An 18,838-nucleotide genomic window follows, 5' to 3' on the forward strand; every position below is an offset into this window, starting at 1 on the left:
TCCCTTCACGGTCACTTACGAGAGTGAGATCTGATAGATATGATAAGATAATATTTTTGGTATTTTTATAATAAAGATGCAAAGTAAAATAAAAGGCAATAAAAATAGCTAAGTGTTGGAAGATTAATATGATGGAAAATAGATCCGGGGGCCATAGGTTTCACTAGTGGCTTCTCTCAAGAGCATAAGTATTACGGTGGGTGAACAAATTACTTTTGAGCAATTGACAGAATTGAGCATAGTTATGAGAATATCTAGGTATGATCATGTATATAGGCATCACGTCTGAGACAAGTAGACCAACTGCTGCCTGCATCTACTACTATTACTCCACACATCGACCGCTATCCAGCATGCATCTAGAGTATTAAGTTCATAAGAACAGAGTAACGCTTTAAGTAAGATGACATGATGTAGAGGGATAAACTCATGCAATATGATATAAACCCCATCTTGTTATCCTCGATGGCAATAATACAATACATGCCTTGCTGCCCCTACTGTCACTGGGAAAGGACACCGCAAGATTGAACCCAAAGCTAAGCACTTCTCCCATTGCAAGAAAGATCAATCTAGTAGGCCAAACCAAACTGATAATTCAAAGAGACTTGCAGAGATAACCAATCATACATAAAAGAATTCAGAGAAGATTCAAATATTGTTCATAGATAAACTTGATCATAAACCCACAATTCATCGGTCTCAACAAACACACCGCAAAAGAAGATTACATCGAATAGATCTCCACGAGAGAGGGGGAGAACATTGTATTGAGATCCAAAAAGAGAGAAGAAGCCATCTAGCTAATAACTATGGACCCGAAGGTATGAGGTAAACTACTCACACATCATCGGAGAGGCTATGGTGTTGATGTAGAAGCCCTCCGTGATCGATGCCCCCTCCGGCGGAGCTCCGGAAAAGGCCCCAAGATGGGATCTCACGGGTACAGAAGGTTGCGGCGGTCGAATTAGGTTTTTGGCTCCGTATCTAGTAGTTTGGGGGTACGTAGGTATATATAGGAGGAAGAAGTACGTCGGTGGAGCAACATGGGGCCCACGAGGGTGGAGGGCGCGCCTAGGGCGGTAGGCGCACCCCCCTACCTCGTGCCCTCCTTGTTGATGTCTTGACGTAGGGTCCAAGTCCTCTGGATCACGTTCGTTCCGAAATTCACGTTCCCGAAGGTTTCATTCCGTTTGGACTCCGTTTGATATTCTTTTTCTGCGAAACTCTGAAATAGGCAAAAAAATAGCAATTCTGGGCTGGGCCTCCAGTTAATAGGTTAGTCCCAAAGACAATATAAAAGTGTATAATTAAGCCCATTAATGTCCAAAACAGAATATAATATAGCAAGGAACAATAAAAAATTATAGATACGTTGGAGACGTATCAGTGCACGACAACGACCTAGCGTACCTTACTCCTCGTCTGAAAAGTCTACAACATAATACGTTGCAGCCCGAAACGGGTCAGCACATGGAATATGCTGGCAAAATAACACTGTAGAGCAATGAACAAGATAACAGCTATATCTACATGCATATATGGCTGGTGGAGGCTCTATGGTTATTGTTTTTGCGTAAAGCCAATTTTTCCCTACTGCAAAGGAATATATTTTATTTAACTACAAAGTTTGTTGAAAACATTGAGAATGGAAACCCCATCTCAATCCCAATTTATAATCAATAAGCCAACAAATTAATTAAGAGTGATGAGATCATCATAATAATTCAAGCACCAAATACTCAAGATGTCCATAACCGGGGACACGGCTAACCATGATTAGTTTGTACACTCTGTAGAGGTTTGTGCACTTTTCCCCACAAGACTCGATCTCCTCCGTTGTATTTCTCGCACTACATGGTGTTTGAGAAACGGATGACCGAGACACAGTCTTTCAGAAGCATTAACTCTTTCGACAGGTAAACCGTACCACCTACATCCCCTACATCTACTAGTTTACCACTGAAAGAGGTCACACAACATACTCAACTATGCCAGAGCCCATAATGGCTTGTGGCTGCACACGGAAGTTTCTAGCATGAATAATCTTATGATCCCTTTGAGCCTGGGTGGCGAACCATAGGATGACCACACGGATTCCCCGGGATCTCCTTGGACAACACTGGATTCCCCAGGTGCCCACAAAAAATCCACCCAGATGTGTATTAAAGTAGCCACCTTAAATAAACCCTTAGTTCATAAAAATCGCTCACATCTGCCATTAATCACTCAAACCAAACCACGTCTACGAGCATAGCATAGCAGTATAAGCATAACGTAGAAGTAACTCCTAGGGTTTGAACAAAAAGGACAATAGGTTCTACCATCATCAACTACTTCCCAATACCCACATGTTAAACAGTTCCTACTCATGCAATGTTTGAGGGTTGAAACTAATGCATAAAAACTGGGTAATAAGGGATATGATCAAAGTGTTACTTGCCTTACTGACGATCTGAAAACCCTAGTGACTCGTACTAGCACGCTTCGCACTCCGGAAATTCTATCGCAAACAAACAATAGCATACATAAGCACTCAAGCATAGATGCAAGGGTAAAACTCAAATAAAAATATCCAAACTGAAAGTTCAACTGAAGAGCTTCGATTTGCAAAACTCAAACTACGATCAAAAGAAGTTTGAATTCAAATCTGCTTGAAACCAAATTTTAATTTCTAAAAACCATGTTCAAGTTGATTAACTGGAAAGAGGGGTTCGAGACGAAGGTTTTGGCGTTGGTTTCACTGGATTTGGACAAACGGTTAAAAAGTTGCGAGGGTTTGAAGATCAGTTGCTAATTTGCGATAAAAATAATCGTGGATAGGTCCCTGGCCGAAAATAAAATAAAAAGCAAAACACTAACGAACGAACGTTCGCTAACAGTGACAAACATGTTCTTGAACAAAGACGTTCGGGTGAACGTTCGCTAAACTGAAACCCTACAAAAATAAAACCGATCTAAAACGAAAACCGAAAAAACCAGTGGCGGTTCGACGGTTTTATCGGTTCAATAAGAAAAACCGGCGGCTCGGGCGGCAGCGAGATCCGGCGAGCAGCGAGGCGGGGCGACGGCGGCGTGGGCGTGGGGTGCAGCGGCGTCGGCGCCGGTGGCTAGGAGTTGGGCAAGGGGCGGTGATGCGGATGGCAACCAGGAGGTTGTGTGCGGGGTGGCGGTGTGGTGGAAGCAGGGGGCAGCGCTCCGGTGGGAGCAGCGGGGAGGCGAGCCGGTGGAGTGGTGGAAGCAGCGGGGAGGTGGGCCGATGGCATGGTGGAAGCAGTGGGGCGGCGCTCCGGTGGGAGCAGCGGGGAGGCGGGCCGGTGGTGCGGTGGAAGCAGAGGGGTGGCACCGGCGGTGGGTAGAAGCAGGGGGCGGAGTCAGCGGCGCGTGGAAGCAGGGAGGCAGTGGCCGGCGGCCGGCCAAGCGTGGGAGCAGGGGGGTGGAGCTATATACATAAACACTATTCTGATCACGGGATCAGAATAGTATTCTGATCACAACCTGAACTGCCTGAGTAACGCGCCTGAACTTCCCTCTGTATGAACCCGACCTTCGGGCTATCTTCGCAACCGTGGTTTCCCCCGCGAATTATTCTGGTTAGTCGTGTTCTATATGATGTTAGTGTAATCTACAAACATATTTTAGCAACTAAATACTGGTTTTAAATAGAAATCTCGCTCGTTGGCGGATTTTGCTCTCAGGTCGTGATGAAATTGCGTTTTTTGCAATTTTACTGCCTGGGTTGTTCGACCTGAACTTCTCCCTGTGCTAGGTTGAACTTCCGCCAACATTGCCCAAATGGGGCTTGCGATATACTGTTGGAAAGCTATGGACACCAGTATCATGACCCAAGTTAATTTTTTGGCAAAATGTAGGCGGTTTAAGAGCAGTTTTGAAAATCGTTTTTCTTCATACAAAAAACCTGAATCGTATTTTTTATCGCATTTCAAAACCATTTATCCGAATGAGGAAATAATATGGCGTTGGAAAGATGCTGTAAAACCACTCCTTCCACATGTTGAAAGTTTTCTCTAATTCCCTACGGTTAAAGAGTAATTTGGAAAATCGTAAAATTTCGCAAACCGAACAACCGAGTTTGTATTTTCGATGTCATTTCTAAATGGCTAATCCATTGAGGCAAATGATATGGCATTGGAAAGCTTATGAAAATACGCTACTTTTTCATGTTGAAAGTTTTTTCTAATTTTGAACAGTTTAAAAGTGATTTATAAAACGGTCCAAGTTGCACCGAGTTTGTATTTTCGAGCTAATTTTTAACCGTACGTCCGAATGTAGCAAATGATATGGCGTTGGAGAGCTTGAGGAAATGCGAAACTTTTTGGTATATATTGTTTCTCCCAATTCATTACTGTTTGAAGTCAATTTTGAAAATGGCTGAAAATGTATTTTCGTCGTAATTTCTATAAACTTTATCGGAATTGGACAAATTAATATACCGCTGAAAAGCTAAGGAAAATGCAAAACTTTTTCATGTTGATGGTTTTCTCTGATTCTTAGCCGTTTTCAAGTAATTTTGAAAATGGCGGGATCATTCGTTTTGCCTTTATCGCGAAATAGATTCTTCGAAAATGCACCGCGTGAAGAACCTGAACTTCTCGGCATGTCTACTTGAACTTCACTGTGTTTTTCACGTGCTTTTTTTGCTCGCAGCTCTCGATCCACTCCCCGGAATTGAGCAAGTGATATACCGATGGAAAGCTGCTGTAAACACGCAATTTTCCCGTGTTGATCATTTTTTCATACTCATGCGATGATAAAAGTTTTTCTTCTGAAATTCATTTAGCGTAGTAGTAGAACTTCGCGCTGTTTTCACGTTGAACTTCTGTGACGTATTTTTGTTTGTAATTTTCTCATCCATTCGTCAGTGTTACACAAATGGTATTCCTTTTGTACAAACCTCTCTCACAAGAATTTTTTTAACTTTCTCCGACCGAGGACTTGAACTTACACAAATGATATTCCTGCCATTTTGAAGTAAATTAGAAAATGGCGAGATCATGATTTCTGCGTTCATCGCGAAAGGAAATGCACTGCGTGAAGTAGTTGAACTTCTGGGGCATGTCTGGTTGAACTTCACTCTGTTTTTCACGTGTTGTTTTTTGCCCGTAACTCCCAAACGACTTACCGAAATTGAGCAAATTATATACCGATGGAAAGCTATTGAAAATTCGCAACTTTCCTGTGTTGATTAGTTTTTCATACTCGTGATGGTTCAAAAGAATTTTTTGAATACACAAAAATGTGTTTTAAACAGTATACATAATTTTTTTAAAACATTTATCGGAATATAACACATATTATATACAATTGGAAAGCTTATGAATAGGAGCATCTTTTTCATGTAGATAGACGTTTACAAATTCGTTGTCGTTTGAGAGTAGTTTTAAAAATGGCAAAAACAACATCGTTTTTGCCTGTTTTTTACATGTAATTGAAGGTCGGACGTCTCGGACTAGAGTTCTTGAACTTCACTGGGAGGAGCACGTGAACTTCTTGCAACAAACGTTTTAGGCTTTTAGTTTTACATTCTTTTATTCTCGCCTGAAACGCGTTCCGTGTAGTTGTTGAACTTGTCGTTGTTTTCCCCTTGAACTTCTGTCACCTATTTTTGTTCAACCTCTCTCACAAGAATTTTTGAACTTTCTCAGGCCGAGCACTTGAACTTCTAGCAACAAAATTTTAGCTTTTGCATTTTCATTCTTTTTTCCATACAAATGCATATAGTGTAGTACTTGAACTTCTCGCAGTTATTAATCTGAACTTCTCTCGATTACATGAAAATATCTGAGTTTCTTATAGACATGGAACCACTCTACCTTTTTTATTTGAACTTCATTGTGTATTTTTTAGAATTGTGAAATTGGAGTTTTTTTAGAAACATCGAACTTCTTCATTATTTGGAATTGAACTTTTATTCTTTAGTAACTAGAAAAATCTGATTTTTCAAATAAATATCAAACTTCTCCGCTTTTTCTAATTGAACTTCTTGGTTTTATTCTCTAGTAACTAGAAAACCTGAGTTTTTTACATACATTTAACTACTCCATTTTTTGGAATTGAACTTCTTGATTTTTATCTTTAGTATTGGGGGAAATGCCCAAAATGACATTGTTTTTTGTTTTGGTTTTTTTAGCTTATAAATCCTAGGGTTTAATATACTTTGAACATATTAGTTATTTTAATTTGAACTTCACATTTTTTATTTTTTGAGTAAAGAATTGTGTTTGATTTTAAAATAAACATTGAATTTGTCTTTTTTTTCTATTTTTGAACTTCATGGTTTCATCTTTAGTATCGGGGAAAATCCTAGTTTTTGAAAAAGCGGGGAAAATCTTTTTAAACTTTTTTAGTTGTTCCCTTATTTTAATTCAAACTTATTAGTTTGATTCTTTAGTATTGAGAATGTGAGGTTTTTACAAAGTTTTAAGTTCTCAGTTATTTTAATTTGAACTTCATAGTTTTATTCTTTAGTATCGAGGAAAATCGAGTTTTTTGAACTTCCTTGTTTTAAAAACTTGAAGTTCTTGGTTTTGTTTTTAATAATGTAAAAAATCTGAATTTTTTATAGACATCGAACTTCACCAATTTTTAAATTTGAACATCTTAGTTTTATTGGTTAGTAACGGGGAAAATGCTTTTTATATAAACAATGATATCACACCGTTATTTTAATTTGAACTTCTAGTTTTTATAGAATGGTGGAAATCTGTTTTTACAAAATCTTTTGAAATGCTCCTCTTTTTTAATTTGGACTTCTCTGATTTTTTTATTTGAACTTCTAGTTTGGGAATAAAAATCCTAGTTTTTTATTAAATATCGAGCCGTTTCATTTTTTAGATTTGAACTTCTTGGATATTTTTAGCGGAGAAAATCCTTATTTTATATAATTTTGTGTTGAGATGCTTTTTCTTTTTTTAGTTTGACCTTCCTAGTATTGTAATAAACGTTGCACTTCTTCCGTTTTTTAATTTGAACCTCTAGGTTTTTTCTAGAAACAACGAAAATCCAGTTTTTATATAAATTTTGCAACAACTCTGTTTTTTTAATTCAAACTTCTTGGTTTTTTATTTATAGATGGAGAGAAATCCTAGTGATGTAATAAACATCTAACTTTCCTGTTATTTAAATTTGAACTTCTAGGTTTTTTTAGAAACGAGGAAAATTTATTATATTTTTGAACGATAATCTGTACATACAAAAGTCCCAAAAAGATAAGTTGCGACAGATGAAAACCAACACATAATTTTTATTTCATAGACAAAATACATTCTCACATGAACATATAATCGATTCATGGTTCCCAATTTTTCAGTGCCATTCTTTCTTGTACACTTTCAGAACTTTTTGTTGGTGGAATACAATAATTAGTGCCATAATATATCCCCTTGAACCACTATCGTATATATATCTGAACTTCATCCATGTTTCATGTTTTTGTGCTCTCTGTTCTTCGTCACACAACACCAAAAAAACTTTTCACTAAATGTAGGATTCAGTAAAAACCTAACGTTGTTTCCTGAACATACTTCACTAAAAAATTCAGGATACAAATGTAGGATTCAATATATGAAGTTACAAATATCCATTTTTGTTTGCTAAAATCCGTAGTTGGCAGTCAGGCAGGTCAAAGTAAGAAGGTCGAGGCGACATCCCGAGAAGTTTAACTAAAACAAAGATTGCAATGGCAGACCATGGCCATGAGAATTTGTTTTGGATGAGGCGGCAGGTTAGGGCGAGCTCGGTGGCCGGGAACACAGTGGCAGGCGGCGCAACAAGGCCCCGGTGGCCGAGGAACACATGAGGTAGGCAGCGGTTTGCGGGGGAGGAGGCTTGGTGGATCCCTGGCTGGGCCGACGGGTCGCGCTCCGGCGAGTTCAGGCAGGGCATGGCAGGGAGAAGATGTCGGGGGCGCGGGTTTGGGCAGGCGGCGGCCGGAGAAGGTGGCAGGGGCCGGTGGCCGGAGAAGCTGGCGGGAAGGCTACGCCGGTGTTGGAGATCCCGTCCGGTCAAGGAGTCTGTGGATCCGGCCGGGCGGCGACCCATCTGGAGGTTGGTGGCGTCAGTCGGTGAAGGGGGTTGGCCAGGGTTCCGCTGGAGAAGGCAGCGACCCTGTCCGTGGCAGGGGACGGCGGGGGAGCTGGCCGCGTCATCGCGGGGGCGGATCCGGGGAGGCGCCGGTCATCGGGGAAGAGGCGGCGTCGGTAGCGGGGCGGCGGCGGCGGTGCCGCCGAGGTGGGTGGGGGATCGAAGGAGCTCGGGGTGGAAGGATGACCGGGGCCGATGCCCGCGCATGGGGGGGGGATCGTGGGGGCTCGGGGGGTGGGAGGTTGACCACGGCCGGTTTTTCTTTTGTACTGGTTTACGGAACAGCGCGCGCTTCTTATAGGGCGCTGCGTGATCCAAATAACTATTCTAATCATGAGATTAGAATAGTGTTATATATATATAGGGTGGGTCTATTATGATAACACCCTATAAGACCTTATTCTGCTAACAATACCTCTTATTCTGCTAACACCCCCGAACAAAAAACATAATAAGAACCCACACCTCCTCCCACGACCACCCACCAGCCCCCACGATCGACCACTCTCCCCAATCTCCACGACCTGCCTCCGCTTCCGCCGCCGCGCCCCGCCCCACCACCACCTACGCCAAGCCCCGCCGCCCACCACCACCTACCCGGCAGCCGGCGACGAGGGGGACGGACCCAGCCACCGCACCCCACCACCACCATCTCCCCCGCGCCACCAGCTTCCCCTAGCCGCGCCGCCGAGCCATGGAGCAGCAGCCCCAAGCGGGATCGAGGTGCGCCGGTCCCTGCGACCTGGGTAGCGCGCACAGGGCAGGGGGAGGGCGGCAGGATCCACTCGCCAACGCCTCCCTCCCCTCTTCATCTGCCTCCACCAACCCTCGACGGACGGAAAGGGGAGCACCAGAGGGGGCTTAGCAAGGTCTGGGTGCTGTGGGAGGAGAGGGATGGTGTCACGCCCAAGATGCGATCCTATCCTAAAGGAACTCGAAGGTCCCACCAAAGATAGAAGCGCATCTTGAAGACGCTTTTGCAAGGTGGATATCATTACATCAACATTACATAATAGATGGGGATACATATAAGGCATACAAATGCCGCAAGAACACATCAATACATCAAACACATGATCAACATCCGACTACAGATGAAACACAAACAGTAACTCAACGTCATCCACCCTGCTAGCCCAGGCTGCCGACCTGGAACCTATCCCCTGATCGAAGAAGAAACAGAAGAAGAACTCCAAACCAAGTAACATCGCTCTCGCGTCATGATCATTGCATAACCTGTACCTGCAACTGGTGTTGTAGTAATCTGTGAGCCACGAGGACTCAGCAATCCCATTACCATGGGTATCAAGACTAGCAAAGCTTAAAGGGTAAGGAAAGGGTAAAGTGGTGAGGTTGCAGCAGCGACTAAGCAATGTATGGTGGCTAACTTACACAAATAAGAGCGAGAAGAGAAGCAAAGGAACGGTCGTCAACTAGTAATGATCAAGAAGTGATCCTGAACTCCTACTTACGTCAAACATAACACAGAAACCGTGTTCACTTCCCGGACTCCGCCGAGAAGACACCATCACGGCTACACACGCGGTTGATGCGTTTTAATTAAGTCAAGTGTCAAGTTCTCTATAACCCGACATTAACAAATTCCCATCTGCCACATAACCGCGGGCACGGCCTTCGAAAGATAATACCCTGCAGGGGTGTCCCAACTTAGCCCATTATAAGCTCTCACGGTCAACGGAGGATATTCTTTCTCCCGGGAAGACCCGATCAGTCTCGGAATCCCGGTTACAAGATATTTCGACAATGGTAAAACAAGTCCAGCAAAGCCGCCCGATGTGTCGACAATACCGATAGGAGTCGCACATACCTCGTTCTCAGGACACACCGGATGAACACTACGTACAACAAAACACCAGGCATAAGGCCGAGCCTTCCACCCTTTACCAAGTATATATATGCATTAATAATATAAGAGATATTGTGATATCCCAACATAAACATAATCCGACAAGGAGCAATCTTCAACTTCACCTGCAACTAGCAACGCTATAAGAGGGGCTGAGCGAAGCGGTAACATAGCCAAACAACGGTTTGCTAGGAAGGGTGACAAAGGTTAGAGGTTCATGGCAATTTGGGAGGCTTGAAGAGCAAGTGGTAGGTAGCGCAGCATAGCGATAGAACGAAGCAACTAGCATAGCAATGATAGTAGTGAGATCCAGAGTAACGGTCATCTTGCCTGAAATCCCACTAGGAAGAAGAACGAGTCCATGAAGAAGATGAAGCCACGAAGACGAACGAATCCTCACGATCGCAACGACACGGGAACTATCGAGAAGAAGCACACAACATGGTAAACAAACCACACATGAACTAGGCATCATGCTCAACCAAGTATGATGCATGACAAGGCTACATGAAGCTACTCATGGCAAGAGATGATGCATACAAGAACAACACATCAAAGCAAGTTTAAATGAGGACGGAAACAACATATGACAAATCCGGTAAGTCCTCATATGCAAATTTCAAAATTGGTCCAGAACTGAGTAAACCTTATATTCAAGTTGTTAAACAGCAAGTTAAGATGCACCAAGATGATCTACACGAAATTCTAGTCAAGTTTCATATAAAGTTCATTAGATTCGGAGCTACGACCTAGAAGATAAGAGCAAAACAAGTTTCATATAAAGTTCATTAGATTTGGATCTAGGGTTTCGTCCGCGAAAATGGACGAGGTGGGCATATTTATAGGTAGAGGGAGCTAGGAGAGTCCAAACGGGGTGCGGTTTTCGCCCACACGATCGTGATCGAACGACCGAGACCATGGAGGGGGTTTGGATGGGCTAGTGGGCTGTGGTGAAGGGGTGCTGGGCTGCAAAGAGAGAGGGGTTTCGGGCTACGCGGTTAACCGTTGGGGCATCAAACGACCTCCAAATGGAACGAAATTTGACGGTCGGTCTGTCGGTGCTATACCAAGGCCACTCGGCAAATACCGACCCATTCCGAGAAGGTTTTTCTCCCGTTCACGAAAAGAAAACAGAGGGGTGCAACGGGTGCGGCAAGAGTGTCGGATCGCGAAACGGACAACGGGGAAAAGGACCGGATGCAAGTTTTGAAAAACATGATGATGCAATGCAGATGAGGACATGGCAAAATGCAACACGCAAGCAGATGACATGGCAACAACGACGAATAACTGGAGGACACCTGGCACATCGGATCTGGGGCGTTACAACACTCCTCCACTAACAAGAGATCTCGTCTCGAGATCTTAGGACCGAGACTGAAGGAAAAAAAAGGATGAGGTGAAATAAGAACAAAACAGTGAGGATGAACAAAGTCGAGAGCACTCGAGAAGAAAATAGGAACGACGATTATGGCTAGCATGAAAAGCAGAAGAATAAGATGGACTCTGAAACCACTCCGATTAGAATAAGATAGAAAAGGAATAATAACGAAGGAATTTATGCACCACTCCGGCTGAACAAGGAAAGAATAGAACATGAACTTGAGAAATGGAACGATACTTGACTTGAGGAACAACACAAAACCTCCAGAAGACTTGAAAGAGTGGAATGAGAAGAACGGGGAAGAAGATGACAACTTCTACCATGAATGAAATAGAGAGCATCCTTAGAAGGAAACATTAAACAGAGTTGTTGGAAATTCAACAACAAAAGAATAAGTTTGTTGTGGACTTAAGGATAACATCTCAAAATTATGAGGTGATAACCAACCACAAGCGGAAAAGATTGAATAGCTAAGAGGAACGAAGGAATGCGAAACTCCACTTCCAAAGAATACGGAGAATTGATTGCACCTCAAGACGCAAGAAGAAAAGATACTAGAAATCCTTGAACAAGAATCTTGATGAACACTTGAGGAATGAATTAAATCATGATGAACCACTGTGAAGGGCTCCAATAAGAAAAAGGATGATGAGACGGAATTGAGGTATGAAAAAATAAGGGTAAAGCCTTGTGATGATTCCGATGGAGGTTCCGACGAGATGGCCGAGGAAGCTTGGAACTCCGGAAAAGAAAAGATGAAAAACACTTTGACCCGAGCATGTGATAAGATGAACAATCTTCGAAAAGAAGAGATAAAGCCACTTGAAGAAAGAAGAATAAGGATTACGTTATGCTTATCCTCCACCAATTAAATCGATGAGAAACAATGGATTTGCATACTACTTATTCTCGTTGGAAAAATTAAGGGAGGATATAGCGCAAAACTTGAGAAAGTCTTCGTGAACCACCGGTAGGATTTGGAAAGAACGAATTAATTGATATGATTACAAATGACAAGGGGTCTTGAATGAACCATCGTTAGAATTCAAAATTGACTGGCGAAGGAGAATGACTCACCGGGAAGAATAGGAAAAGCACGAATATACTTGAGGGAATCAAGATGCAATTGAAAGAAGAGATCGCGAGCTGATTGAAGCATACTTGAACGAAGCATCGGAAGAATATGGAGACGAACGAAAAGGCATGAATATAGAATACTTGGAGAACGGATTTGAAAACTTAGAACGAGGAAATATTCTGAAATGGAGGCCTCCGAATAATTGAGACGGAAAACAACTCCTGAAATACTCCGGATGGGTGAAAAGATTTGAACGACTAGAAACGATATGAGCTGATAACATCAAGCTAGCGACATGAATCTTCAGGAGAACGGACAAGATCTAAGAGAAACTCTTCTTCGGTCTTCAAATGTTGAGAATGACGACGAGAAAGAACACCAAATTTGTTGAGATACTCCGGGAGAATGAAAAGCGAAGAGGTTGAGCCCATAATGAAAATAATTTGAAATTGATCTTGGAAAAGCGTCTGACTGATGAAATTCATACTTACATCAAACTTCGAAAAGGATTTCAGAATAGCTCCAGGAAATTAGAAGAGTCAGGTAAGATCCTAGGAAAAGACCTGTGGGTTATGGGCCCAGTGAAAGAAAACGCCGTTGGAAGGATTGTTGAATGAGAAATGATGCACCGGAACAATTGAAAGATTTGAATGAGGTGACAACCTCGAATTAGATGGATGCAAACACAAATCTTCTGAGATGTCTTCATCACTCCGGACGATTAAATGACGAGAGGGGAACGAGCAACGGGAAACATTTGAGCCGAGAAAAAAATATAATCACTACCGAAAATTGGAATTGAATCCATCGGAGAAGAAAAAGAGATGAAGAATGTCAAACGAGATGAGAATTCACCGGTTGAAATAACTTACGAAAGACTGAAGAGGTTCCGCATGAATGAAATTGATGCTCGAAAGAGACTCAAGCGCCGGGAATAAAAGGGGATGGGAGGGCGGGAAACAACAACAACTTGGAAGGGGAAATCGACGAATAACTTGAAGACAAGACACCGGTTGAAATAATTGAGGCGAGACTGCAAAAGCTTCGCATGAGTAGGATGGATACTCAATTACGGACTCCAATTCCGAGAAGAAAAAGGGTGGGCGGGTGGGAAAAACAAGGACAACTTCGGACAGGGAACAACGTCGATTGAAAAAAAGCTAAGGATTGATCTTGCAAAAGATGACGAGGATCGAAACTACTCGAAGAGAAATGCGCCGTATTGAAAAGAGGATGGACAACGAACGAAAACTAACCGCGAGATCCTAAAAAAATTGAAGGGGAAGAGGAATAGTTCAAAACACCTACGTCAAGATTTCTCACCAGAGCGACGAAGGGGCTGAGGAGTAAAAAGAATTCCTACTCTCCGATATAACTAGACTCAGAAATAGTTTTCTTCTAGACTCAACAACGGCCAAACTATACGATCAATCAAGGGGGCTCCTAGGGTCGGTCGAGGCTCTGATACCAACTTGTCATGCCCAAGATGCGACCCTATCCTAAAGGAACTCGAAGGTCCCACCAAGGATAGAAGCGCATCTTGAAGACGCTTTTGCAAGGTGGATATCATTACATCAACATTACATAATAGATGGGGATACATACAAGGCATACAAATGCCGCAAGAATATATCAATACATCAAACACATGATCAACACCCGACTACAGATGAAACACAAACAGTAACTCAACGTCATCCACCCTGCTAGCCCAGGCTGCCGACCTGGAACCTATCCCCTGATCGAAGAAGAAACAGAAGAAGAACTCCAAAACAAGTAACATCGCTCTCGCGTCATGATCATCACATAACCTATACCTGCAACTGGTGTTGTAGTAATCTGTGAGCCACGAGGACTCAGCAATCCCATTACCATGGGTATCAAGACTAGCAAAGCTTAAAGGGTAAGGAAGGGGTAAAGTGGTGAGGTTGCAGCAGCGACTAAGCAATGTATGGTGGCTAACTTACATAAATAAGAGCGAGAAGAGAAGCAAAGGAATGGTCGTCAACTAGTAATGATCAAGAAGTGATCCTGAACTCCTACTTACGTCAAACATAACCCAGAAACCGTGTTCACTTCCCGGACTCTGCCGAGAAGAGACCATCACGGCTACACACGCGGTTGATGCGTTTTAATTAAGTCAAGTGTCAAGTTCTCTACAACCCGACATTAACAAATTCCCATCTGCCACATAACCGCGGGCACGGCTTTCGAAAGATAATACCCTGTAGGGGTGTCCCAACTTAGCCCATTATAAGCTCTCACGGTCAACGAAGGATATTCCTTCTCCCGGGAAGACCCGATTAGTCTCAGAATCCCGGTTACAAGACATTTCGACAATGGTAAAACAAGTCCAGCAAAGCCGCCCGATGTGTCGACAATCCCGATAGGAGTCGCACGTACCTCGTTCTCAGGGCACACCGGATGAACACTATGTACAACTAAAACCAGCCCTCAAGTTTCCCCGAGGTGGCGCTGCAAGTGGCTCTAGTTTGGACCAACACTCCGAGGAGTACTGGCCCGGGGGGGGGGGGGTAAAATAAGATGACCCTCGGGAGCGCGACTCCCAAGGGAAAAAGGCTAGGTGAGGCAAATGTAAAACCAAGGTTGGGCCTTGCTGGAGGAGTTTTATTCAAAGCGAACTGTCAAGGGGGTCCCATAAATCACCCAATCGCGTAAGGGACGCAAAATCAAGGAACATAACACCGGTATGACGGAAACTAGGGCGGCAAGAGTGGAACAAAACACCAGGGGCCGAGCCTTCCACCCTTTACCAAGTATATAGATGCATTAATAATATAAGATATATTGTGATATCCCAACATAAACATAATCCAACATGGAGCAATTTTCAACTTCACCTGCAACTAGCAACGCTATAAGAGGGGCTGAGCAAAGTGGTAACATAGCCAAACAACGGTTTGCTAGTAAGGGTGACAAAGGTTAGAGGTTCATGGCAATTTGGGAGGCTTGAAGAGCAAGTGGTAGGTAGCGCAGCATAGCGATAAAACGAAGCAACTAGCATAGCAATGATAGTAGTGAGATCCAGAGTAACGGTCATCTTGCCTGAAATCCCGCTAGGAAGAAGAACGAGTCCATGAATAAGATGAAGCCACGAAGACGAACGAATCCTCACGATCGCAACGACACGGGAACTATTGAGAAGAAGCACACAACATGGTAAACAAACCACACATGAACAAGGCATCATGCTCAACCAAGTATGATGCATGACAAGGCTACATGAAGCTACTCATGGCAAGAGATGATGCATACAAGAACAACACATCAAAGCAAGTTTAAATGAGGACGGAAACAACATATGACAAATCCGGTAAGTCCTCATATGCAAATTTCGAAATTGTTCCAGAACTGAGTAAACCTTATATTCAAGTTGTTAAACAGAAAGTTAAGATGCACCATGATGATCTACACGAAATTCTAGTCAAGTTTCATATAAAGTTCATTAGATTCGGAGCTACGACCTAGAAGATAAGAGCAAAACAAGTTAAACCTGGCATTGATGCAAAATGCATTCGAACATCAAGCAAACACCTCAAAAGAAGGATGCAACAAGGTAATATGAAACTACATGCAAAACTAAGTAAGTTTCATATAGAGCACACTCAAAACGGAGCAACGGTGCAACACATACACTCCAAACAAAATATAACAACAATCTGTCCATAACAGCAACTAGGCATCTTGTAAGCATCAAAACAACATGCTACAACATCCTAACATGAAAAACAAATGCATGGACGTGATGTACAGGTAAAGCACAACAAAACATGAACACTGATCTATCTCCAGAAATCACTAGAACATGCTCAAAAGGACATGGCAAGATTGCAAATAATAACAGTTTCACAGACACAGCAGAAATTACTGGACATGGCAGAAATAACATCAGGTTGCAAAGTTTAGAGTTATCAAACAACATGCTACATGAACATATCATAGCAAAAAAAGGCATGACATGAATCTACTAATTGCATAGAACAAAAGTTCCTTACTGAACATGAGCCAAAAAGGCACAGAAGATATTATGGCACCAATGTAAACATAGCAAGTTCCATAAACAGATTCAGACTTGGAAGAAAAACAGAGCATGACAGAAATGACGATAAGTAGGCATGTTGGTGATCTTGAACCACTCACCACAGAGCAATACATGGCATGAAAAGGTAACCAATAGTAAGATGGCATAAATATGAAGCTAAGAATGGCAATAGCATAGTCATAGGGTACATGGATCACTAGTAACAACCATGGCAAATTTGAATAACATGTTAACAATCTGCCAGGAACATTTTATAGCAAAAGTAGAGCAAGATAACAACAAGCTACAGCATGCCATAAATGCAAACAAGGGCATGGGTGGATAGAGCATAACATGTATAACAAAACATCTTTAGTGAACATCTCCAGATTATGCATAAAATGACTTGTAGAAGCAGGTTTACATGGCATCACAACATAACAGACTCGGACGGCAGAAATGACAGTCACAGAAATCAGCAACATCATGGAGACTACTTTGCATGCTTGTGCTAGTCACCACCGAGATCCTAAAAATACAAGACTAGCACCACTGTAAAGATGGCATGATTTAGTTCAAAACACATGTAGAGCTCATGCTCATAGGATGCACACACAAAATGCAATGAAAAAGACAAATCACCAAGTTCTGTAAACAGACAGCAGTTAACAGCATATAGCACTCTTGCAACGATGATTAGGGCATCAACATGACCTCAAACAAGCATGGCACAATGGAACAAAATGGAGAGCATCTCATGGCGAACATTTCGATATATTATATGCATGAATCGGAGCTACGTGCATGGAGATATGGCAGGTCAAAGATATGCACATGATGTAACAATTTCGGGACTTGGGCAACATTCGGGGTCAACCTTCGGATCTGGGGTCTCCGCGCACATGAACCGAGGTGGGGGCCCGAGCTTGCCGCACGAGGGAGGAGGGCCGGAGCGGGGCGGGGTGGCGCGGACGGGCGCCGGCGGGCCGGATCCGGCGTGGAGGCGCGGTGGCGGAGTCGGACGGAGGCGGCGGTCGGCGTCCTGGGCGGCGGCCGAGGCGGACGGAGGCGGACGGAGGCGGCGGTCGCCGGCGAGGGTCGGGGCGCGGGCGGCCGGCGGGGATCCGGGGCGGCGCCGGGCGCCAGGCCCCGCGAGACGAGCGGGCGGCGGAGCCACGGGAGGCGGACGACAGCGCGGACAGGATGGGCCCCGCGGGCCCGATTTGGGCCGCGCGGGCCGCGGCGGACGGGGGCGGCACGGGGACAGGTGGCGGCGGCGGATTGGATGGGGAGGCGGCTGGACGCGTCCGCCGGCTGGACGGACATGTCCGGTGCGTGGTGGAGCTTGGATCTAGGGTTTCGTCCGCGAAAATGGACGAGGTGGGCATATTTATAGGTAGAGGGAGCTAGGAGAGTCCAAACGGGGTGCGGTTTTCGCCCACACGATCATGATCGAACGACCGAGAGCATGGAGGGGGTTTGGATGGGCTAGTGGGCTGTGGTGAAGGGGTGCTGGGCTGCAAAGAGAGAGGGGTTTCGGGCTACGCGGTTAACCGTTGGGGCATGAAACGACCTCCAAATGGAACGAAATTTGACGGGCGGTCTGTCGGTGCTATACCAAGGCCACTCAGCAAATACTGACCCATTCCGAGAAGGTTTTTCTCCTGCTCATGAAAAGGAAATAGAGGGGTGCAACGGGTGCGGCGAGAGTGTCGGATCACGAAACGGACAACGGGGAAAAGGACCGGATGCAAGTTTTGGAAAACATGATGATGCAATGCAGATGAGGACATGGCAAAATGCAACACGCAAGCAGATGACATGGCAACAACGACGAATAACTGGAGGACACCTGGCACATCGGATCCGGGGCGTTACAGATGGCGGATCCGACGAGCTATCCTCCTCTCCGGCACACGGCGAGCCGGTCACCTACATCCCTTCAGGCCCGCATCAGAGGCCGCGGTGGCCGAAATCCCGTCTGCACCTCCTCTCCCTCAACCTCCGATGATGGATCCAGGCACCCCCGGTCAGATCGCTACCCGCGCAGGGCCGCGAAGTTCGTGGTTCGCCGCCCCTCTGTCCCCCTCTTCCACCTCCCATCCTCCGTCGCAGGAGCAGCACGGCCGTGAGCGTGCAGTGCACTGTGACTCCTCGTGCAGGGCAGATCGGGCATCAGGGAGGATTGCAGTTTGTTGTGGCGGCTACATGCCACAATGATTTTTTTAGTCATTTTGTATTTCACTCGCTTAGGCGAGCGGTTCGTCGGCCGCGTTTCGTGCAGTGCATTGGCATGTTTTTGTAGTGCGTTGGCATGTGCTTTCCAAAGGAAGCACCATCTATTTTACCGTGTAGTGCATTGGC

Source organism: Aegilops tauschii, chromosome 2 (genome assembly GCF_002575655.3).
Source record: "Aegilops tauschii subsp. strangulata cultivar AL8/78 chromosome 2, Aet v6.0, whole genome shotgun sequence".
NCBI lineage: Eukaryota > Viridiplantae > Streptophyta > Magnoliopsida > Poales > Poaceae > Aegilops > Aegilops tauschii.